Source organism: Stenella coeruleoalba (genome assembly GCF_951394435.1).
Source record: "Stenella coeruleoalba genome assembly, chromosome: 17".
Classification (NCBI taxonomy): domain Eukaryota; kingdom Metazoa; phylum Chordata; class Mammalia; order Artiodactyla; family Delphinidae; genus Stenella; species Stenella coeruleoalba.
In genome coordinates this window covers 75,667,999-75,693,362 of record NC_137163.1, presented here as the reverse complement: position 1 = coordinate 75,693,362, position 25,364 = coordinate 75,667,999, and the positions used below count along the sequence as shown (strand labels likewise).

The window sequence follows — 25,364 nt, the reverse complement described above, 5'->3', positions numbered from 1 at the left end:
AATTTGAACATGGCTATCATGGGCTCTTAAGATCTTCTTGGAGCAGACCAATAAATAAATAAAAATGATTTGGAAAGATTTTAAAACATGGTTTTAGGCTAGCTTTTACTTCTCAAGGTACAGATATTTCCCACAGCAAAATCTGATAAAGATAGGATATTCAAAAAATGGTCATCATAGGCCAATTTCACTTATAAATATGGGAAATTTCTAAATAAATATTTGCAAACAGAATTGAGCAGAGTATTAAAAATGAACCATAAAGTTTATTTGAGATATTCAAAGATGTTTTATCAGTAACATCCTTATGTTAACAAATTATTGGAAAATATGAAATTACTAAAATGTTTTATCAGAACAGCCTTTAATAAAATTTCAGCATTCCTCAATGATGAAAAAGCTCTAAAGTAAAATAGATAAAAAGAAATTTTCTCAAACACAACTAAACACATCACAACTTAGACTCAACCTCAACTAATATATTAAATTGAATAATATCGTAGTCTTCTCCACAATATTTAGAAATGGAAAGGATACCTGCTAATAGCACTATTGTTAAACAGTGTTTTGGGAGTTCTCACTAACATGACAAGGTGAAAAAGGAAAATAAGTAGTATAAATATCGGAAGAGACAAATTCTAATTATTTGAAGATAAGTTGATTGAATCCTGAGAGAACAGAAGAAACTCAACGTAAAAAAATGCATTAATCATAATTAGAGTTTCAGTATGGTAGATGGATACAAGATTTTATTATATATATGTATACACACATACATATATATGCATTCTATATAGTATTATACAAATGTCAAATAAAAACAAATCCAAACTAACAGGTTTTACAACATATTGATTCAATATTTTTATGGATTATACTCCATTTAACATTATTACAAAACAATCGCTATATGTCCCTGTGCTATACAATATACTGTGTTGTATACTTGAGACTAATATAATATTATAAATCAACTACACTTCAATAAAAAGAAAATAATAGACTTTAATTAGAAAGACTATTATAATAATAAGAATGCTTCAATCTCAGAAATCTGTGAGCATCTCAAAATCAAACATAAAAAGGTTTTTCTGTTTTAGGCTAAGGGAGCAGAGAAAATCAGACTCTTTGGAGGGGAAGCTGGACAAAGAAAACGTGACCCTGGGGTCAGGAGAAAGGTCTCGCTGTGGTGCCCTGATTCCCAGGCAGAGCTGGTAAAAGGCATGTTCAGCTTTTTTTGTGCCTGCTCATCCTTAAGGGTAAGAAGGGCTCAGGGTCCTGTAAGAAAGAGAGAAGCCTGACTAAAGTATGGTAAAGACAAAGCAGAGGGTGAGAAAAAGGCTATTGGGAGCACTTGTCATACACTGGGTATAAATTTTAAATATGTTAGATTCTCAATGAAACAAAATATAGGTTAGTGTATGAATAATGCTAATAAAGGTACAGGACCTATATGAAAGTGGTAATTGAGGACATAAAGGAAAGCCAGGATACGTACCATGTTCCTGCATGGCTAGCCCTAATGCCATAAAAAATGTATATTCTTAATCACATTGACATATATAATTGATGCAATCAGACTCCCTCAGACTTCTGCAGAAGATATATCTATATTACATTTGATATGGAAAACAAAATGTGGGAGCATATTTTAAAATCTGATAGTGGGCAAGAATTTGCCTTACCAAATATTAAAATATCTATAGTCAAACAGTGTACTGCATGTAGCTAACATCATACCTAATGGTAAAAGACCAAAAGCTATCTACCTAAGATCAACAAGACAAGAGTGTCCACACCTGTTCCTTTACCTAAAGTTCTAGTAGGGCAATTATGCAAGAAAAATAAAGACTTCCAGATTGGAAAGAAAGAAGTAAAACCATCTTTACCCACAGAAACATGTACATGTATGAAGAACATCCTAAGGAATGCACACATACAATCAAAACCACAATGAGATACTGCTCTACATGCAGTAGGGTATACATTATAAAAAAGATAGACAGTAATAAGTGTTGGCAAGGAGGTGGGCAAATTGGGACTCTCATATGTTGCTGGTGGAAATGTAAACTATTATAGCTGCTTTAAAAAGGGTTTTGCAGTTCCTCAAAAGGTTAAACATAACCTTACCATATGACCTGGAAATTCCACTCCTAGGTATATAACCAAGACAATTGAAAACATACATTGATGTGAAAACTTGTATGTGAATGTTCATAGCAACATTTTTCATAATAGCCAAAAAGTAGAAACAACCCAAATTTCTATCAACTGGTGAATGGATAAACAAAATATGGTATATGCATAGCATAGAATATTATTCAGCCGTAAAAAGGAATAAAGTACTGATATATATTACATCATGGATGCACCTTGAAAACATCTTGGTAAGTGAAAGAAACCAATAGAAAAGGCCTCATATTGTGTGATTTTATTTATATGAAATGTCCAAAGTAGGCCCATATAGAGAGACAAAAATTAGCTTATGAGGAGCCGGGAGCTGGAGGGATGGAGGAATGGGGAGTGACTGGTAGTGGTTATTTTTTTGGGTGATGAATACATTTTGGAATTAGTGGTGACAGTTGCACAACTGTGAACCCACTAAAAACCACTGAACTGTATACTTTAAAAGGGTGAATTTTATGGAATGTGAATTATATCCCAATTTTGAAAGAGAAAAGTACAGTGCTGAGGAAGTTAAAAAATGTATGGTACTAATAGAACAATAAATCATTAGGTCACTCCAGAGAGATACTAATATATATGGAAACAATATTTGTTAAAGGTTACATTACAAATCAGTGGAGAAAGAAATTTCTTCAATAACTCATGTTCAGAAAATTGACTTTTCATTTGGAAGAAAATAAAGTTAGAATCCTACTTCTCACCAAATAAATAAATCCCAGCAGGATCTTAACATAAAAGCTAAGACTATAAAACATTAGAATCCAATTGAGGGAAATATTTGTATAGCTTGAGTACAGGGAGGATGCTTTTCATTGACAAAGTTAAAAGCTGTCGAGGAAACAAATGTAAACTCCTAACACAACCTTTAAAAAGTGCAGAGCAATACACATCATATTACAATATCGAGAGAAAATGCCTGCAGCTGATGTATCAGAATATTGCTATTCCTAATACAAAGTTGAAAAAAAAGAGAAAAAGGATGTGAAAAGCTATTCATAAGGCAGAACCTGAGAATGACTAATAGAGCTGGGAGTTGGAAACATGCAATTTTGTAGGCTGGAAAAAAACACTGGGCTGAGGGAACGTTCCTGCTAGCTCTTCATCACTCACTGCTGTTTGTGAGCCTGCCCTAGTCCTGTCTGCCTAGGTGGGTCTTCCCAGACACTTTCTCTCTGAGATGGTCTCAACTTCCAGCCAGCTCTGCCCAGGAGGTTTTTGCCTTATCATGATGGAAACCTTCTCACTTCCTGTTTCTGGTCAGAAGAGTTTTACAATTTACAAAATTACGGATCATCTTCCTTGCTGAGGCTTAGAGAATTGGGGTACGTATTGGTGTGATCAGGCTGCCACAATAAAATACTGTAGATTGGGTGGCTTGAGTATCAGAGACGTATTTCCTCATCGTTCTGGAGGTTAGAAGTCCCAGATCACGGTCCAGCAGGGTCAGTTTCTGATGAGAACTCTTCTTGGCTTGCAGACGGCCACCTTCTCCCTCTGTCTTCTCTGTGTCTTTGGTGCAGTAAACTAGGGAATGCAGTGGTCTCCTGCAGTGTGCTGTTAAATCTGGGTAACCTCAATCCCTCAACTATTTCTCTTTATACGTTAAAGCAGTTTTTAAAAAGCACCATCAATCTGATGACAGCTTTTTCTCAAACACCTGAGCTGCTCAGCAAACAGGAATAGGAATTTGATCCTGCTAGGAATGAAATTGTCTGCTCATCTGTGGCCAGATTTTGACAGACTGGTCCAATCATGTTTCAAAATGACAGCAACAGGGTTACCTTTCGATGGTGACGTGGCCCTGAAATCCTGGTGATGTTACGGGCTTACCGAAGTTGGACTTAATCTGTTGCTCTTAACCAGGCACCATGTCCTTACCCCACTGCAGATGCTCCTGCCTCGCATGTGTTCACCGCAGCCCCTTTTTCATCTGAGCTAATCTTTAAGAGGCTGCTGGTTCCTATCTCTGGTCCCTATGGGGATTCAGATCTGGAATCTTTCACGGCTGTACTATAGAAGGTGGGAGCTACTAACCACATACGGTATTGCAGTTAAAATTTAATGAAACTAAAAATTTACGTCTTCAGTTGCAGGAGACACAGCTGAAGTGCTCAATGGCCCCATGTGGCTAGTGGCCACCGTGCTGGCCGGTGCAGAGGACCTTTCTGTTAGCGCAGTTCCACTGAGGTTGAAGTGCTCAATGGCCCCACGTGGCTAGCGGCCACCATGCTGGCCGGTGCAGAGGACCTTTCTGTTAGCGCAGTTCCACTGAGGTTGGTTGGCACTTCTGGGGATGCTTCCACCTCTTCTGCTGCGCCGGGCCAGCTGCCATTCTGACGCCCTGGCATCTAGCTCAGTACTTTGTACCTGGCACATGTTTAAGTCACTGAATAAATAAATGCATGAATCGAATGAATGAATCAGTGGTCATTACCCTTCACAATGGTTTTTCTTGGTCTCCCTGAAGCTTTTCATGAATTAATTCTTATTCCCACTTAATGTCTCCGCTCAGGTACACTTCCTCCGGGAATCCTGCCCTGTCTGATCCCACACACTGGGTTAGGTAGGTACTCCTTTCATAGCATCAGTCTGTGCACTTTTTGTTTATTTATTTATTTGTTTTTGGCTGCTTTGGGTCTTCAGTGCTGTGCGCAGGCTTTCTCTAGTTGCAGAGAGCGGGGGCTACTCTTCGTTGAGGTGCGTGGGCTTCTCATTACGGTGGCTTCTCTTGCTGCAGAGCACGGGCTCTAGGCGTGTGGGCTTCAGTAGTTGTGGCAAGCGGGCTCAGTAGTTGTGGCACACGGGCTTAGTTGCTCCGTGGCATGTGGGATCTTCCCAGACCAGGGCTTGAACCCGTGTCCCCTGCATTGGCAGGCGGATTGTTAACCACTGCGCCACCAGGGAAGTCCCATTCTGTACACTCTCATGCAGATGCTTTCAATACTTTAGTTGCTAACTGCTTGCCTTTTGATTTCTCCCCTAAACAGGAAGTTCCTTGAGGGTAGGACCCTTACCTTCTCATGTCACTTATACCTTATCCTTAACTTCTTATCCCCATGACATAAACAAGTGCCTGGAAAATAAATTGAGTAACTAAAGGAATCTCTTTGCCCTTTATGATTCACTTCTAGGCTACTTACAATGGAACCTGAAAGTACTTAACTGCCTTTTAGGGTTTTTCTTGGAAATACACAAAAACTATTCATACAGTTAAAGAAAAATAAAAGGTGTGTACATAGGATCCAATTCAACCCCGGGCTCTTTTGGTTCCTGTTAGCAGGTTAAGGCAGCAGAACTCAATCTGGACAAAACTGTGAACAGGAAGTACTTATGGGCCACTTCCTCCCAAGCCCCGGTAGAAACTTTGTCTACCTTTACTTTCTATTATGTGGTCTCTGTTCTCCAATACCCCATACTCACTCTGTGACTATTTAAAGACCAAATATCTGAGTGAAAACACACACAAAAAATCAGTAAGTAACTGAATATCATGTAGAATTTTTAAAGCTATTTCCTAAATTGGTTTTCTTAGAAAAATTGAACTTCCCAAGGCAGTTCGACTAAAAGTTTAATTAAGAGTTACTCTAGGGCTTCCCCGGTGGCACAGCGGTTGAGAGTCTGCCTGCCAATGCAGGGACACGGGTTCCAGCCCTGGTCTGGGAGGATCCCACATGCCGCAGAGCAACTGAGCCCGTGTGCCACGACTACTGAGCCTGCACTCTGGGGCCCGTGGGCCATAACTACTGAAGCCCACGTGCCACAACTAGCGAGGCCCGTGCACCTAGAGCCCATGCTCCGCAACAAGAGAGGCCACCGCGGTGAGAGGCCTGCACACCGCAATGAAGAGTGGTCCCCACTCAGCACAGCTAGAGAAAGCCCACACAGTAATGAAGACCCAACACAGCCATAAATAAATATTTAAAAAAAAAAGTTACTCTAAAGCAGTGCCCCTCAAATGGTAGCATGAATACAAATTATCTGTGACATTTGTTAAACCTCAGATGCTTGGGTTCCTCCCCCAGACATTTGATTCAATAGATGGTGATGACGAGAGGGTTTAGACATTTCTGTTTCTGTCAACCAGCCCCTCTGCAGACTGCAAAATCTGAAACTGGGGCTGATTTTTCTCCATCTTCTTTCATAGAGAAGGGAATCATTTTCATTTCATCTTTCTTATTATGTGGCTCAGTAATTATGTCCAAGAAAAATCCAGCTGTTTAAATCACAACGCATTAGATAAAATTTGGAGGATTTCAAATTTTGGCCAGACCAGTGACTCTTTGCTGTGTGAAATCTCTTGGTTTTCAGCCTTCCCTGAAGTTAACTACAGATCATGGTGGCAGTGTTCCAGTAGTTTGGATTTGTAGTCAGTAGGCTCTTAAAGAAAGCTTCTCTATTTCTACTTAGCACTCTTCTTCCTATGTCAGCTGCAAAAGCATCTTCAATATCATCATTCTACTCTAAGGACTTAATGAATAAGTAGCACTGCAATTACTTCAAACCTGTTTATTCACTCTGAAGTACTTTTTTTGATTTTGTCTTTCTTATTTTTCACTCAAATCTCAGAGGGGTTTGGCTGTGACTTTTATAATAAAGGCTTCTATACTCCCATGTCAGTTCCATTTCCCTGAAAATTTGGGGTTTGCATTGCTCATTATCTCTTTTAGATTGTCACAAAAGGAGTCAAAGAATTGAGAATACATTCAAAGGAGAATCTTATGGGTGGCTGTTATCCACAGTGACTGAGTAAGAAAATTACCTGGCTCCTGGATGAAGGCAGGACCCGAGAAAATGGATTGAGGGAAGGACTTTGACCACAGATGGCCCAAGAGGCAGTTAAGGTATCATGTCCTAAAACCTAATTCATGAGAAATTATTTTCATTTCAAATGAACAGATCAATGCTATGGAAAAGATGTCCATTCTGTTTATTACTTTCTCTAAAATTATCAGCATAACCTGGATCTCCATTTCCATAAAGTGTAAAAAGAATAAACCTTATCCAACTAATTTATCTCCACCCGTTCTCAATGCAAAATAAAACTGCAGCTTTAGGAACCATTTTGCGTTATTCGAAAACTTCCATTTCCTAGGTCTGTTCAGTTTAAATGCAAATAGCAGCTCAATGTATCAGTTTCAGCCTCAGTAGCCCCACTAAATCTAACGCCGCGGGAGATGTCAAGAATTCAATTAAAATGTAAAAATTTACAATATCCGTTCCTCCCCTATGTAACATAGACGCAAATATAGAGTATTTCTTCCTCTTTCACTTGGTTTCTGCCATGAATTGCTCTAGTTAAGTTTTTACTTAACAGAGAAAATTAACCAGGCTGCCAATTACCATTTCTCTATCATTCACCTCTAAAGGTCACTTTTTGAAATTTGTTTTATAAAGAATGGCCAGGACTTCTACTGTAAACTTTGATAGAGTAGCTTGTTATCTATCAGCCTGTCAAACTCCCCTACAGCCCTACCATCAAGAAAAACCATAAATGCTGCATAAAATATAAAGTAAAAAAAAAAACCCACAGTTATTTGAAGGCATCGGGGGGCAATGAAGGAAACTGGACCTTGTCAGGCCAAGTCAAAGAAATGCACTGAGGTGATACTTTGCTCTGCTTTTCCCTTTGAGACAATTACTGACTCCTAAGCAGCATATATCATGGTGGCTGAGCAGAAAACAACTGAGCTTTTGGCAGTCTCAGGGGCTGTGGAAGAAAATGATGGCAGCCAGGACTTGAGGGACAAGATCCTGAACAAAGCTCAATGGCAGAGAAGTTGCTTTTCCCCTTGAACCAGTCACCAGTTCCCACACTGTGTGGGACAGAAAGACAGAAATGAAGGAGAAAGCAGACAACAAGAGGTGCAGCACAAGGCAGAGCTTTCAGTAGACTCATGGGGCTAACGACACAAAAGTCTGAGTTTATGTCTTGCCGAGAAGGAGGGTCCCTAATAATCACTCCGAGCTTTCGTTAGATACCCTGGAGAAGATATACTTTGGGAATACGTCTCTGAGAGTATTATACATACTCGCTGAGAGACTAGAAACGGAGAAAATGCTTTGGCACCTGTTGTATGAAACCAGTCTTACCATGACGTCAAAAGTTAAGGACATTATAAAAAAATAAAGTTATAGATCCATCTTTCACATAAACATAGATACAATAATTGTAAACAAAATATTAGCAAATTTATATAAAAAGATAATTACTCAGGAGCAAATTGAAATTATTCCAATTATGAAAAGTTGGTTTAGCATTTGAAAATCAATGAATATAATCTACTATATTGCTGGGATAAAGGAGAAAAGAAACAAATAAACATTTCAGTTAATTCATAAAACACATTTGATAAAATTTAACATCGTTCATAATGAACACTTTCAAAGACCTGGGACTAGAAAAGAATTGCATTAATAAAGAAGTATTTACAAAAAAATGTACAGAAAATATGTTTATTGCTTTTAGATTAAAAACATTTCCTTCAACATCAGGACTTAGGTTTTAGCCAGTGCAGTAGGGCAGAAAAAAAGTTAAATGTTAAGATTGGAAAAGAAAGAATCAAACTATTATTTTTCTCAGAAGGTATGATTATGTGCACAGAAAATACACTCAAAATCTACAGATAACTGATAGACTTAATCAGTAAATTTAGCATGGACTACAAGGTCCATACACAAAAATCAACAGTATTTCTATGTATTAGCAACATATAAAATAAAAATTTCAAAATGTCTGCCATTTATAATAATATCAAAATAAAAATATTTGCAGTAAGTCTGGTGAGAGAGTAAATAAATTGGTCTAATCACTCTGGAGGACAGTTTGGTACTGTCTGCTACAGTTCACATAGCACATATACCCTTAAACCTGGACTTCTACTCCTATGCAAATACCCCACTGAAACATGTGCAGAAGACGTGCATAGTATTACCATTTATGACAGACTTGTGACCTCCAAAGGAAGATTGTTTTCCTGGGCTATACCAGGGTTAGCAAAGAATGTATTCTCTTTCATACACAATTGACCTAAAATCTTACAGGTAATAGGGCTCAAGCTGTAAAGATGGGTGAAAAAGTAGTAGTGTTTTCATGTTTCTCTGTCCTTAAAGATGAATATTGTTTGCCTAGAAACAAAAAGAAGAATCAAACTCTCTGAAATACATAATAATCAACATTGAGGGAAAAAAACATTCTTTAGTTTTCAGTCATTTGGTAAGTTTGTATTTCATACTCTTTAATCTTCGAGAATTTGAACTTCCAAGTCTTCTGTTTTAGTAAACTGCTCTTTATATTTTTTTCATTTTCTTTGTGGCTTCAAAGACCTGAGGATTCATGGTCCTGGAAACTCTATCAGTATGGTGATAATATTGAATACCTTTATATGAATGTAGCAGAATGTAGCAGAAATAAGGTAAACAATAAAGAAATATAGTGACCTGTAAAAAATTTATCAGGTAACTTTAAAGGAGACTAAAACACAAAGTAAAATCATGATGCATTTATCGGTAATTTATCTCTTCTTTTGTGTTCCAAATGAGTATTTGCAAAAGTTGTAATGTTTCAAATTTCTAATTTTGTTTTTCTCACTTGTGATAGGTAAACATAATTTCCTATTGGTGGAAGTATAATTTTGTATGAATATTTTACTAATGGGACATGATTTGGCAGGCTTATTGTAAGGGCATTATTATTGTTGTAGCTTCTGCTGCTGCAGTTTTTATTATGATTTGTTTTCTTAAAGACAAATCGGGGTTTTCCTGGTCTTAGAGAGAAAGTTATGGCTGCACTCTGCTTGAATTCTTTCCCGAAGAGCGTGAATGATGATTAAGAAAGCACATCTAGGTCACATTATCTGAGTTACTCTATAATCCTTGCCTGCTGATGGGAGCGTCATGTAGGCTGCATTCCTATGGGCTGAGGAGATATGAGATGCAGTAAAGATTCATCCCATTTCATCTGCCAGAGTCTCTGCATAGAAACACAGCCCTTATCCTGCTTAATGAGTTTCAGCTAATGAGACATTATTTGTCAACTGATTGACTAAACTTCAGAAAAAGAAAATCTTTAGATATCAGCTTATTTCACTTTAGCCTATCTGGATATTACAATTCAAAATAATAACATTATAATAGTTTATACGTTTTCAGCTCATAATGCATTTTTACCTACATGATCTCATTTGACTGTGAGATTCTTAAGAGAAGAGATCAGATCTTGTACATTTTTGCCTCCCTGATACATAATACAGTTTCTTTGCTTCTAAAAAATAAACACTATCTTAGATTTCTAACACTATAGTTTTGCCTGTTTTTGAACCTTAGATAATTGAAATTATATGATATGTACTCAATTGGGTCTAGTTTTTGTCACTCAATGTTATATTTATGAGATCCATCCATGTTGTTCATTTTTATGACTGTATATGAATACACAAACATTTACATATACTTTATACTGGTGGTGGGCATTTTGGTTATTAACTATTGTGAATTACGAAGCCATGAACATTTCTATACACGTCTCTTGGTGTACCTGGGAACAAATTTTTGTTGGGTGCGTATGCAGGCGACAGGAATTGCTGGATCATAGGTTGTGTTTGTGTTCAAATCTTGAAAATGGTGCCACGCATTTCCAAAGGTGGTGTACCAACTCATGCTCCCGCCGGCAGAGAATCAGAGTTCCCTTTGCTCTGTATCTTTGCTAACCCTTGGCATTGTCAGACTTTTAACTTAAGGTCTTCTGGTTAGCATGTGGAAGCGTCTCACAGAGGTTTTCATTGGAATTTCCCTGATGACTAATGAGGTTGAGTATCTTTTCATAGGTTTATTGGCATTTCGATATCCTCTTTCATAAAGTGCCTGTTTCTGGTCTTTTTCTAATTGATTTGTCATTATAGGTAAATTTTGGATATTAGCCTTGTTGGTTATATGAATTGCAAATAACTCCTTCCATTCAATACCCTTTTTCTCCACTCTCAGAAAGGTATTTAAAGCCTACTTTGTTATTAACGTAGCTACCTAATCCTTTTTTGACTAGTGTTATATTCTATATATTTTTTCATTCTTTTCTTTTTACCTGTTCTGTAAGCTTATCTTAAACGTGTTCCCTGAAAGCCACAGTACCTATGCTTTAAATATTATCCAGTCCAATGATCTCTGTCTTTAAGTTGGATTACTGAAGCCATTTTGCATAAATGTAAATAGGTCTGCAATTCATCATCCACAATTTATCAACAAAGCAAAATTTTAAAATGTGATGTAAAAAGCAGTGAGTCAAGAGAATACATTAGAGGGCTTCCTTGGTGGTGCAGTGGTTGAGAGTCCGCCTGCCGATACAGGGGACACGGGTTCGTGCCCCAGCCCGGGAAGATCCTACATGCCGCGGAGCGGCTGGGCCCGTGAGCCATGGCCGCTGAGCCTGCGCGTCCGGAGCCTGTGCTCCGCAACGGGAGAGGCCACAACAGTGAGAGGCCCGTGTACCGCAAAAAAAAAAAAAAAGAGTACATTAGAAAAGTTCCTCTTGAAAAAAGGAAGTCTTGGAGGAAATGATGATTATGAATGAATGAAGAGGCAAGACAGCATTGAAGAAAGGGAGAAAAGATAAAATCAAGAAAAAGTAATAGGAGGAAGCAACCAACGTTCTACCAGACATGATAGAATAAGGACTCTAACGTGTTGGGTACGGAGTAGTAAACAGATTAGGTCAGAGGTGTGGGGATGCATGATGGAGAAACATGACTGTTAGGCGAAGAAGTTATATCCGTTTAAAAAGACAATGTAGAAACACTGAAAATACTTGACACTGTTGTTTGTACCTTTGTTTTAAAGAGACCAAAGTTCTGGCACCTCACTGGGCCACAACATTTTTTTTAAATGAAACTTCTCAGTATAACATATAAATAGGATACTTGTTTTGATTTTATTTTAAAAAGGAGTCCTTAAAATTTATTGTTCACTCTTGGATTTACTGGCCAAGTAAAAGTTACCTGCAAATTGCTTAAACATCAGAATTTTATAACGCCATGAAAATGTAATTGTAAATGTAAAATGACTATCATACCCTTTTATTCTGCTTATACACTGTTCCTTTTAACTTTTATTTACTCATCTTTTATGACATTTTATAGCTCTCACTTTTGATATTGATTTTTAATTCTTTTTTATTATTTAAATGCTATTCGTAAAATACAAATCAGTAACATTTACTAAGCAGTTGCTGTGCACAGATAGTAGTGTAGTCAAGTCAATTTTATGGCCATCGCTAACCTTATGTGTCCCAGCCTAATCATAGGCTTTGCTCTCTACCCGTTACTAACCATTTTGCGTCTTTAGAGAGTCCACAGGCTTTCTTCAAGGAAAATGTGTTCTATTTAGGATACTTCTCTGTCACTGCCAGCTGGGTGATATTATGGTTGGTGTAGAATCTGAGACTTGGGAGAAGAGGTGGAGATACAGACAGGGATGCTGCCAGCCAGAGTGCAGGAACAGAGATGGTTATCAAGCCTGCCGTAGGACACGTTCCCTGCAAGAATTCCAAACATGTTCATTTTCGGAATCCCCTTGGATCCGCAATGTGGATTCGTATGAAAAATACTAAAAACGAACACTTTGACAGTACTAAACGTTCCGGGCCCTGAAATGTATACTTGCCATATGTTAACTCATTTACTCTTCATGATAAGCCTATGGGGTCAGGGATTATTATTACTGCCCTTGTTTTACAAATGAAGACACTACTACCCAAGATTATAGAGCTGGGGAGAGGCAGAGCCAGCATGGAAACCAGCAACGCAGCTTCAGAGTCTGTTCTTTTACTGACTGGATCATACTGCCTCTTTGAAAATATTAGGGTCCCAATCACAGTTGATAACTGGGAGGGATTTGTGGGCGTACGACCCGTGCAGTCACTGAGGACCCTGTGCTCAGAGGGGGCCCCGCGCTTGAGGTTTAATGCTAGGCAGTTTCCATCTTGGAATTCTTCATCATTTTATCTTTGGATTTGTGTCCTGGAAGTGAAGAGTGGTGGGATAATGGAGCCGGCTCTGGGCACTGGGAACCTCCCTGTCTCCTGGGACGGGTGCTCCGTTACCGGCTCCGCTGAACACTGCAGTTCTTCCCACCAGATGGCGGACTGGACACTCAGAGGCCAGGGCCAGACCCTCTGCTCTGAGGCATGGGGGTGGGCCCTGCTCATCCTGTGAGTATCCCCTGCCCAATCGGCACAGCCTTAAATAGCGAATAAAAAACATCGTGACAAGTGAAGAGACACCACCAAAGAAGGCTCTTTTCCCCTCTTTCCTTCTTTTGGAATCAGGGGCCTCATTTTCATTTTGCACCGGGCCTGTGAATTACGTTACGTAGCCAGACACGGTAGATGTTATTTGGTGTGTTGTTTGTTGAGATCACGCTGTGATTTTCTTTACCTTTTGTATCTGAAGCATCATTTAAATACCTTCCTCTGTTTAATATTCAAAACACGCAATGCTTTCATAGCTCCTGCATACAATTTATACATGACTGTGGGTGTTGACAGTTTACTGAGCGCTGCTCTGTGTATCAGTTTCCACCTCCTGATTCCCAGAGTGCTTTGGGGAAAATATTTTCATCCCTTCTTTGCAGAGAAATCAGTGAGTGACTCAGGGTTTCACAGTGAATAAGTGGCTGAACTGGGGCTTGCATATAGGTGTAGTAACTACAAGAACAGTTTTCTTCCTATCAAATCACAGCTCACTTTTAAGAAGGCATCGTGTTGGATATCGTAGAGGAAGTTTTGTGCCCAGTATGGGCTGCAGGATTTCCACACTGCTTCTTCAGGAGAGCCACTCATTAAGTACAAGCTTTGCTCACTTGTTTTGTTCATGTGGCACCTTGGGCCAGTTTTACCGTGTTTTCAACCGCGATCGAAGAAACAGGTAGCTCAGAATGGGTAATTAGGACTGTACTGGGAGGTTTGGAAGTGGGTGGAATGTCCTTAAGATCTGAACATCTGGTTGTTGCGCTTAGTGAGCAATACATGATCAAAGCATTGCTGACACCGGTTAGCAGAATACATTCCAAAGCTCCGGTTTATGTGACTTTTGTTTTGAAGAGGACCAGTGATAAGAACATAAAAATAATCGAAAACGTAAAAAAAAAAAAATAATCGAAAACGTGATTTAGATTTAGGGGGAAGCAAATCTAATCCACACGATGTGTCTCCCCCTTGTCAGTCCATCCTTTTCGTATCCGTGCGGTATATTGAAATGTCTGCTGAGTGATGGTGTTCGTGATCATGGCTAGGTCTGCAATCCCCTCAGTGGACATCTCAACATTCTTCCTCAGCGCATCACCTGGAAGTCATTCAGACTGCGCACCTTGCTTTTCTTTTCATGACACTGGCTCTTTACTAGTGAGACATACTTAGGAATGCAATTCACTTTCTACCTGTAGGCACCATTAACATAACAAAAAGCCAAATTATAACAAAATGATTATGTCATAGTAATAACAGTGCTGAAAGCAAATAGTGGGGTAGCTTGATTCCAAAATTATTTCTTTCCTGAATTTGCTATTTATTTCGGACCACATAGAAAAGCTTTTGGGTGCTTTGGATGTTTTTTTTTCTTTCCAGAAAGCAGTGATGCAGACTGTCCTGTGTATGGAATAATTGTGTAAATGCAAAGTGTAGGTCTGTCAGTGGGTGCTTGAACGTTACCTTCCTGTTCAGTAGAATTTGGGGCACTGGATTAAAGAACAAAAAAGTTTCATTTTGCCCAAAAAGGAGAGTGGAAAACAGAAGTGTTAAAGAAAATTCTTTGGACTATATAACAGAATGCTCAGAATTTGAACCAACGATCTGTGGATCACAGAGGAAACTTTCAAGCTAAGATTATAAAATATTATTGGAGATCTGGAAATGGTGAAGTAAAACAATTTTTGCCTGGTCCTATAGGAGTCTAGATATTGGAGTAGAAAAGACTGCATTTAGCGAAGAAGTTCTGAGACTAGCCAGTGGGCTCAGCAAGTTTGATTTTGTTCGTTTTTCTCTCTCATTTTATTATAGTTAAGAGATGCTAAAGGCTCTTAGCAAACAGAGTCAGTGAATGAGGCATCAAGGTAAGCCTGCTGTTATGTCAAGTAAGCCTGGTTGCTAACAGAGGAGTACTTTGCATAATTAGTTTAGTGTGGTTCAAGGATTTCCGTGGTCGTGGATTCGTACCGGGACCAAGAACGGCACTCCACCCATCTTCTCGCTGCCCTGCCCTACCAGCTGACCGGCTGCCCCTCCACCAGCCTCCCTCCTCCCGCCAGATCTCCGGCAGTGCTCTCCTGCCCTCTGATCTAGATCCAAGCTCAGTTCTGCTGCCAGGGCCCCGCCTTTAGGTCTGCGCTCATCTCTCTGATTGTACGAGAGGCTCTGAGCTCATTGAGGATAAACAGCGTTAGGACAGAAGAAGGGAGTTTTCTTCCCGTTCCTCCCCTTTGGGAGTAAACTGTCTTGATCGTGATGGGCAGCTGAATTTACTCAGAGGTCCAACAATGCCTCTTCATCTCTCCCATGAATCTCTTCCTGCTCTCAAGGACTCCATTCCTACTATGGGAGTTGGGGTGGATTTAAACTGGCCAGTTAAAGGTAAGCCAGTTTCTTGCAGTTGAAAGCAGTATCTTCGATTCAAACTTAAACTCCTAGTCAGGAGTGGTTTTCCTCCGTCCAAAAGCTTCCGTCTCCCCGCCTCCTTCCCAGGAGGGACCTGGGGCTGTGAAGAAGGACGTGTAGTCCCCCTGCTTATACTGGAATTTGCTATCCTGTGCAGAGTCCCACCAGGTCACTGGGTGCCCTGCACTGGTGTCCACTGAGGTGTGCTGGCATTGCCCGGGGTTGGGGTCCAAGCTGGTCCCTGCTGCTGGAGTCTGTGTCTGCTGCCCAGGCCTCTGGCCCTGGGGGTCCCACCCTCATGCTGCTCTGAGCCCAGCCCTCCCGCAGGCCATCGGTTTGCCCAGCTCCTCTGCCCCCTCCACGAGGGCGTATGGGAACTTGTGTGCCCCCTACTCTGGGGGTAGACTCTGGGGTACGTGAACGCATCCTTCTTGCGGCTCCACTCCCTGCAAACCACATGAGAGCCTCGGAGGGACTGTCGGGCTCCCCAGGCCACCCGGGGAAGCAGGGCTTGGGCCGCTATCTCTCAGAGTCCTGCTGAGCTATTGGGTTTTGTTTTTGCAGCCTCCCCATAGAACTTTTGGTCTTGAGGGGGCAATCGGGACTTCCCTCTCCCTGCTTGATTTCTGGCTGGGGCTGCCCCCCTCCACCTCCCCTCTCCCTTGTTGCTCCTCCCCTTTTAGGGCAGTAAAGGCAGAAGGGAGTCAAGGGAACGAAAAAGACCACCAAGACAGAGGACATACTACAGGGCATATTTCAAAACGTATTTCTCTTACTTACCCTATTATTTTATTTTTATCCTCTGCTTTTTTGTTGAACCAAGGGCGGAGTGAGAGTGAGCTTCAACCTCTGTTTAAGAAGTAACTGGGGAAACCCCTCAGTCTTTCTCACCATCATAGACTGACTCTCCCTGACCCACTTCCCTAACCAACCCTTTTCCCCTGTACCAGAGCCCCAATTACGGTCAACCACTTTCTCAGATAACAGACCCAAAGAATCCTGCCGAATATATCCCAGCTGAAGATTATCAGTATTGATCTGAGTTGAGAATATATACGATTATATGTAGAATTTATTCCTTAAGCTTCTAACAAAGTTAAATATAAAAGTGGGGTTAGTTTTGAAATCCTCTATAAAAGGAAGACAGTGATTCTGATCACTCCTAATTACGTCCATACATGATTTTTTTTTCTCCTGCTTTTCGATTCAGTAGCCTTAGGACTAGGACCTAAAGCCCTTTACGGGAAGTGCCCTGCAGCCTCACGTCCTGATTCAGAGTCCACAGATACTGAACTGGCAACAGCCTGATGGAGACTAAGCTGAAGTTCTTCTGCAAGAAGAAAAATATTCCTCGGAGAAAGTGCGAATTGATCATGTAAATTAAGTAAACGCTATTTAAAAGTCCAAGAGAACAGGTCGTTTTGTACTCTACCCCAGCATCGTAATCAATGTACGCATAACTGATGTGCCAGTTCCACTCCATCTTACTCTGGTCGAAAACGTCCACTAATGAGCTGTTATAGGCGGTATTGTGCACATCCGCTGCTCTATTCAGTCCTGGCTGCTGTAACAGAATACCATAGACTGGGTGGCTTAAAAACAACAGAAGCCTTAATTTCTCGAAGTTCTGGAGGCTGAAGGACTGAGACGTCCAAGATGGAGGTGAAGGCAGATTTGGTGTCTGGGGAGGGCCTATTTTCTGGTTCATAGAGGGCAGTCTTCCTGCTGTGTCCTCACAGCGCTGAAAGGGAAGGAGGAACTCTCTGGGGTCTCTGCTAGGAGAGCACTAATCCCTTTCTAAGGACTTCACTCTCGTGACCTAATCACCTCCCAAAGGCCCCACCTCCTAATGGCACGGCGTTGCGGATTAGGTTCAACATTTGAATTCTGGGGAGACACATTCAGTCTATAAGTATATAGACTGTGGTGGGACGTGCCTGGATCCTAGAGCGGCAGAATTCTCAGTTCAAATCCCTGCTTACCAGGAAGTAGCTGTGTGACCTTTGGTAAATCACTTTATTTCTCTGTGCCTCAGTTTCTTTCCTTTTTGTATTTCTTGTGGTAAGAATACTTAACGTGAGATCTACCCTCTTAATAGATTTTTAAGAGTACAGTGCATATATTGTCATCTGCAGGCACATTATGGTAATGCAGATCTCTAGAATTCATCCATCTTGCATAACCGAAATTTTATACAAGTCAATTAGCAACTCCCCATTTGCCCCTCTCCCCAGCCCCTGGCAAGCACCATTCTATTTCTTGCTTCTGTTTGACTATTTTAGATATCTCATGTAAGTGAAATCACGCAGTATTTGTCCTTCTGTGACTGACCTATTTCACTTAGCATAATGTCCTCAAGGCATATCCATGTTGTAGCATATTGCAGGATTTCCTTATTTTTTAAGGCTGAACAATATTCCATTGCATGTATATACCACATTTTCTTTATCCATTCATCCATCAATGGACATTTAGGTTGTTTCCACATCTTGACTATTGTGAATAGAGCTGCAGCGAACATGAGAGTGCTAATATCTCTTTAAGATCCTGATTTCAATTATTTTGAATAAACACCCAGAAATGAGATTGCTAGATCATATGGTATTTCTATGTTCATTTTTTGAGGAACTTCCATACTGTTTTCCATAGCTGCTGTACCATTTTGCATTCCCATCAACAGTGTACAGGGATTCCAATTTCTCTACATCCTCATCAACACCTCTTTACTTCTGTTATATGTCTTTGATAATAGACATTCTAACAGGTGTGAGGTGACATCTCATTGTAGTTTTGACTTGCCTTTCTTTGATGATTAGTAATGTTGAGCAAATTTTAATATACCAGTTGGCTATTTGTATTTTTTGGAGGGGAAAAATCTACTCAAGTCTTTAGCCCATTTTAAGATCCATTTATTATTATTATTATTTTGCTATTAAGTTGTAGGTGTTTCTTATATATTTTGGAAATTAACCCCTTAACAGATATATTATTTGCAAATACTTCCTCCCGTTTTGTAGATTACCTTTTCACTCTGTTGATTGTTTCATTTGCTGTGAAGAAACTTTTTAGTTTGGTGTAGTCCCACCTGTTTATTTTTTTGTGTGTGTCTATGCTTTTCGTGTCTTGTCTATGAAATTATTGCCAAAACCAATGTCACGAAACATTTCCCCTATGTTTTCCTCTAGAAGTTTTACAGTTTTGGGTCTTACATTTAAGTCTTTCATCTGTTTTGTGTTGATTTTTGTGTATAGTATAAGTTAAGGATCCAATTTCATTCTTTACATGTGGATTTGCAGTTTTCCCAGCCCCATTTGTTGAAAAGACTATCCTTTTCCCATTGTGTATTCTTGGCACCCTTGTTGAAGACAATTAGCCATATATATGTGGATTCATTTCTGAGTTGTCTATTCTGCTCCATCAGCCTATATACCTGTCTTTTTGCAAGTATCATACTGTTTTAATTCGTGTAGCTTTGTAATATATTTTGAAATCAGAAAGTGTGATGCTTCCAGCTTTGTATTTCTTTTTCAAGATTGTTTTGGCTATTTGGGGTCCTCTACTGTTTCATACGAATTTTAGAATTTTTTTTCTATTTCTGTATAAAATGCCATTTGGATTTTGTTAGGGATTGCATTAAATCTGAGATAACCTTGAGGACTGTGGACATCTTAACAGTGTAAGTTTTCCAACCTATGGACATGAGATGTCTTTCCATTTATTTGCCTCTTCTTTGATTTCATACATCAGTGCTTTATAGCATTCAATGTACAAGTCCTTTGCTTCCTTAGTTAAGTTTACCCATAATTCTTTTATTCTTTGTGATGCTATTGTAAATGGGGTTATTTTCCTAATTTCCTTTTCAGGTAGTTTGTTATTAAGGAACTGAGATTGGGCAGCTGCTATGGGTCAAAGGGTGGGGAGGGGTGGGGGAAGGAGGCCACAGGACCACAGGCAGACTAAGCCAACCACTCAGTTTATTGTAAACCAGTTAGTTTTCAAACAAATAATTGGACATCGTAGTGGTCTTACATCAGTTTTAGGAGCTTCGGTAATGTGATTCCACTCCTGACAGATTAAAGTTTTCTCAATGTGTTGAAAACTTCAGATTTCTGAGTCTGCATGTTGAGAACCACACCTAGACAGTGATAATTTCCACCAACGCAGTGTGCTATGTGTTACTTGAGTTTCAGAGTTTACTGTGAGAGCTTTAAAAATGCAGTTGTTTGTATAAAACTTCAAGTTTAAGCATAACTAAAAAAGTGAATTAAAAGAAAAGCCTGTCACACGGTATCTGGGTATTCGAACCATTATCCCCTTAAAATAAATATCAACTCTTTTGTGGTAAATAGAAAGTGAGTGGAGAATTCTAAATTGCCCTCTTGCCAGCAGACTGTTTTCCATTCTTTTGTAATATATGGTGTTTATAACCTTACTTTGTGTTGGTCAATGGGCCACTTAGAAGACTAAGATGGTAGAGCTGTACCTAAAAGGCATCCTAGGAATTGAGTATCTGTGTGGTGCATCTCCACTGTAATGAAGCCCCCTATATTCTTTTGGAAAATACGAGTTTTTCCAAAAATTGCTACAGCAAGCAATTGAAATAATGCATAGTTCAGAGCATTTTGTAAGCTATAAAGCACTAAGCAAATGTAAAGTACTATAGTAAAGCAGGGTATTTTTGTCATGTTTTTCTAAATCCTGAAAATGTAAAGCTATGGGTCCATCATGTCAGAAGAACTCTTGTTTATTTTTGCTCTCAATTAATTTGCACATTTACTTTCTGTTTAAATACCCAATTCTGTGCCCTCCCCAACACACACACACACCCCTCCTGAATGGGCTAATTATGCTACTAAAAGCTTAAAGTCCAAAATGGTTATTTTCAAAATAACTTAAGATTGTTTGGCTACCAATTCCCTTCCATATTCACTAAAGAAAGAGGATACATTTCTATTTTTCTGAAGTAAACATGAGGATTGGCTATCAGTAACATCTGCAGCCAAATCATGGTTTAACCTGAAGTCTAGATTCTGGAGAATTCAAAAAGATAATTGAACATAAGGTAAGTGCTTTTCGTAGGGTGAGCAGAAACGCTGGGCACAGCGGTAGCAGGTGCAGTGATTTCACTGCATTCCAACTTTTGACCTTGGAGCTCCCACTTTGCTGAGGGACAGCTATCTGCACTGTCTACTCTGCAAGCTGACTATAGGAGTAGCCAGATGTAATCATTGCTGTTGAAAATTGCAAGTATTTTGAGATTTGTGATCTTTTTATTTAAACAAAAAGGTTCTTCTGTAGGTGAGAGACCAAATGTTATGTAGCAGATGAGGCTGGATAGGGCAGTTGATAAAGACTGGCATTGTTTTATGGTGGTTTACAGTTTACTTCAGGTGCGTTTACACACCTGAGTCTGTGTTTTCATTTGAAGATGAAGGAAATAGGTTTAAACTGTTTATTTAAATGTGTGGTTTTTAAACCTTAACACATAAAATACAGACAATATTAGTTTTAACTAATTCAGTTATTTCTTAAAATTGATAGACACATATACTTTCTAGCCATGTAAATCTGTATTTTAGTCAATAGGTGAGGAAACCCAGTGGAAAATAGGAACCCTGTTCTGGAAACTCATCCCTGTCTCTTGTACCATCTTTGAATCCCCAAGAAAATACAATATAGTCTAAAGACAATTTATATGTGCTTCAGGAAAGAAAGCATGCAAACAGGTGAAGGCAAAAGAAAACCAAATCAAACAACAGCACAAAGCCAAGAAACTGTAATTTCTTATGGGGAAAAAAAAGACATTTATTAAAGTCATTATTTCATCTTGATAGTTTGGGAACAAACAGTATGTAGAACTTTAATTCGGATTCTAGATAGCAAGATGGGAAGCTGAAAAGGAAAAAAAACAATTCCAAAACTAAATATTTCTTTTCTGGAAGCAAATGGAAATCTTAAGTTTTCCAGCTAAACATTCTTGGCAAATGTTCTGAAAGACCCAAGGCTACTGAGTATGGTGAGAGATCTCGGTCTGCCACAGGAAGACAGCTCTCATTTGGATAAAATGACTTACCTTAAATTTCCATTAGCTGATCATCAGTTATGACCTGAATGTTTGCAGAAAGCTAAAACACATTGGACAATAAACTGTGCACTTTCATACAACGATGTCTATCCTTTGAGAAGAGGACTTTTAGTTTTGTCGCCGGACAAAAACTGCACGTGGAGCTCTCTTCTCCCTCCCTCTCCATTCCTCTCCTTCTCCTTCCTCTGTATTTTCCCTAATCCTTTGTATGACTTCCAACATCATGTTATTTTTCTTTTTCTTTTAAAATTATTTGAATGAATAGAAACTCATTCCTCCTCTTTCTGAAGCAGATGAAGGGTGGGAAGTGAGAAGAAATCACCTTCCTTTCATTTACTCTTTTTTCTTCTCTTCTCTCTTTGGCTCTCCTGCTTTAACTTAGACCTGTAGTGACTTGGAATTGAAAGCAGAGAGGGGAAAGGGGTACTTAAGGCGGGAACTTTAGGTCTTATTTTCTCACAGTGCCCTTGTAAATGGTTGCCGTGATTCTCTGCACCCAAGTGTCGTGGTAACAGGCACTGCCAATAGCCTGCCTCACTCCTGCCGCACACCTGTCCCCCTGAAGCTGCAGGGCTGGTGCTGGCATGTTGACCACTTTCCACTTCAAGCTGGGAGGGTATTTTCTCCTGCCAAGGGCTCCCTCCACCAGCATCTCAAACAACCAACCTGGATGGTGGTCACAATGATAAGGGGAGGGAGTAACACCCGCTGGGAGCCCTCCCCATTCTCGAAGGACTGATTCTGAGGGATGTTCCATAGGTTTCCGGATGGTCCCCAGTTGACAGAGCCCTAATTGCCCATAGTGGTAGCCAACTTGTTCATGCACACTTTATTGAAATTTCTCTTTCCTTCATGCTTTCCCCACTTCCTTCCTTGTGCTACCTGGGGTCACCTCCTAACTACCTGTCCCCGAGTCCTTCGATGAGGGTCTGCCCTCGGGGGAACTCAAGTTGAGAAGGTCACTGTACCAGTTATCACTGAAGACAGAGGGGCTTGGAAACACCCCATTACAAGCAAAATCCACATGGCACTGATATGTATATTTTAATGGGATTTTTCCTAATACTTTGTCACCTTTAGATATTGCTTATGGCTGCCTGCTTGCCTACAGACATGTTACTTAATTTGGTCCTTAGAGGTTAGTAGTACATGCAATGACGATTTATATTTTACGCATAAACAAACAGGGTCAGAGAGGACACACGTCTTGCCTAAAGTCACAGAGAAGATCTGGAAAGAACATCCAACATATTTTTGCTGCGTGACCTTATGCATGAAATACTATTGTAAAGTTAGGCCATTTGACTTTTCACTGTTGTGGCCTCTCCCATTGCGGAGCACAGGCTCCGGACACACAGGCTCAGCGGCCATGGCTCGTGGGCCCAGCCGCTCCACGGCATAGGGGATCTTCCCGGACCGGGGCACGAACCCGTGTCCCCTGCATCGGCAGGCGGACTCTCAACCACTGCGCCACCAGGGAAGCCCAGGCCACTTGACTTTTATTGTCAAATTTATGGAAAGAGAATTTTACTCATTTTAATTTAATTGTCCCTGTTGTCATTATGTTGGCTTTCTAGTTTAGACCTCCAAAATGGTAATACATTTCTTTCCTGCCCTTCCCAGTGGGGAATATAAATGTGCCATTTACCTTCGTAAATTACAGCTCTGGTCCATGCCTGTGTACATCGAGTGAGTGATGTAATCCAAAGGTGAGTGATATGATCCCTGGAAATAGCTCACTAAGTGGGAAACTCTGTTCTATGGTTGTGTGATGACTCTTTTCTCTCTTGTTCCCAAAGTAGCCCTCTAGGAGAGATGGGACGCGGGTGGAGGGGGTGGGAGTTGGAGAGAAAAAGATGAATTATGTTTAGCAAAAGAGCAAATCTTGTGAGATTCATTTCAGATTGCCCATGAAGACTGTCATCTCACAAGAAAGTGTATTCTCATAAGACTTCCTGACCCACTCTGCAGGATATTAAAGGAAAAATTCCCCCAAGATAAACATTTCATCTCTGAATACAGCATAGCAGTTATCTTTCTGAAAAGACTAATTCATCAGGTCTTCAAGTCTTAATGCTAAAGCCTCAAGTTAAAACTACAGTGAAATTCTCAGTACTTTCCTAAACAATTAGGAGATAAAATTCAATGTGCAGCTAGGCTAGAAGTGCATAGTGCTTGCATTCTGTTTATATTAATGCATAAATAATGCTAGGATTTATCCCTTGCTGTACACGAGTGTAAAGCGCAAGTAAATACCTTAAGGTTTTATAAAGCACTCTGTTTTAAGGGTAGCTTTAGAAACCTCTGAAAAATAAATGAAGACAGTTAGTGTTGATAACATTTCCAAAATGGACACAAGTTTTATTCCTAAACCTCCAGCATATTTAACTTCCTGGTTTGATCTAAGTTGCCCTTTGGGTTTTGTAATGCGGAGTCACAATATAAACTGTAAAGAACATGAAAGTAAATATGGAATCTGCTCCAAAAAAGAGCAAAACTTAAATATTAATCTCTTTATTAAGCAGAACTTATCTTATACCCAGAGTCTTGTAAAGGTTTGTTGAAATCTTTCTAGGATAAATTGTCTTTATCTTCCATGGGACTTGGACTTTTTTTTAACACAAAATTATTTATTTATGTATTATTTTTAAAAGATTTTTTAAAATTCGGGTATAATTGACATATAACAGTATATTAGTTTTAAGTGTACAACTGAATGATTCAATATTTGTATACATTGCAAAATGATCACGACAATAATTCTAGGTAACGTCCACCACCATAAATAGTTACAAAAACGTTTTTATGTGGTGAGAACTTTTAAGATCTACTCTCTTATCAAATTTCAAATATGCCATACAGTATTATCAACTATAGTCACCATGCTGTATTTTACATCCCTAGGACTTAATCATTTTATAACTAAAGTACCTGTACCTCTTATCTCTTACTTTATATCTAGGATATAATCAAATCAGGAATAGCTCCTCTTTCTATTTCTTGGCATTTGATTCCTACAGGATCTCCCTTTATTTTAACATGATTTTGTTTGTGGAAATTAATGAAAAACCACAGTTGCCCCTTTTTTTTATCTCTGGCTGACTTTTGATATCAACCCATCCTAACAATGTCGCAAGTTGGCACAAACATAGACATGATTCAAAGACTTCCACTGCCATACACGGGTAAGTGGATCAAACATTTACTTTCAGTTTTACTAATCCAGATAATTGCTTTCTGGATTCAGATAATTAATTTCTAAAATTGATTTTGTGTGACTAGAAGTAATCTTCTTGAAGCAAATGCGAACATGCTGTTTCAACTCTTGTATACGCTTTGGTTGAATGATATAATTTCTTCGAGGTCCAAGTATAGATTGTGTCAATTCCATTTCAAAGGAGGAGGATTCTAATATCTGAGCTGCTGGGTTGAGAGTTGCTTTCATTTTTATATATC

At 39.5% G+C, this 25,364-nt stretch overlaps 1 long non-coding RNA gene across 2 annotated transcripts in view; it reads left to right on the top strand.

The window, feature by feature from the left end:
* The first annotated feature begins 4,697 nt into the window (after positions 1-4,697).
* Positions 4,698-25,364, top strand: part of LOC307175969 — an 84,850-nt gene continuing 64,183 nt past the window's right edge. For both annotated transcript variants that reach the window (XR_013824574.1, XR_013824575.1), the window contains exons 1-2: positions 4,698-4,750; positions 6,855-7,028. This is a non-coding gene — a long non-coding RNA (uncharacterized lncRNA). The remainder of the gene's footprint in view (positions 4,751-6,854; positions 7,029-25,364) is intronic.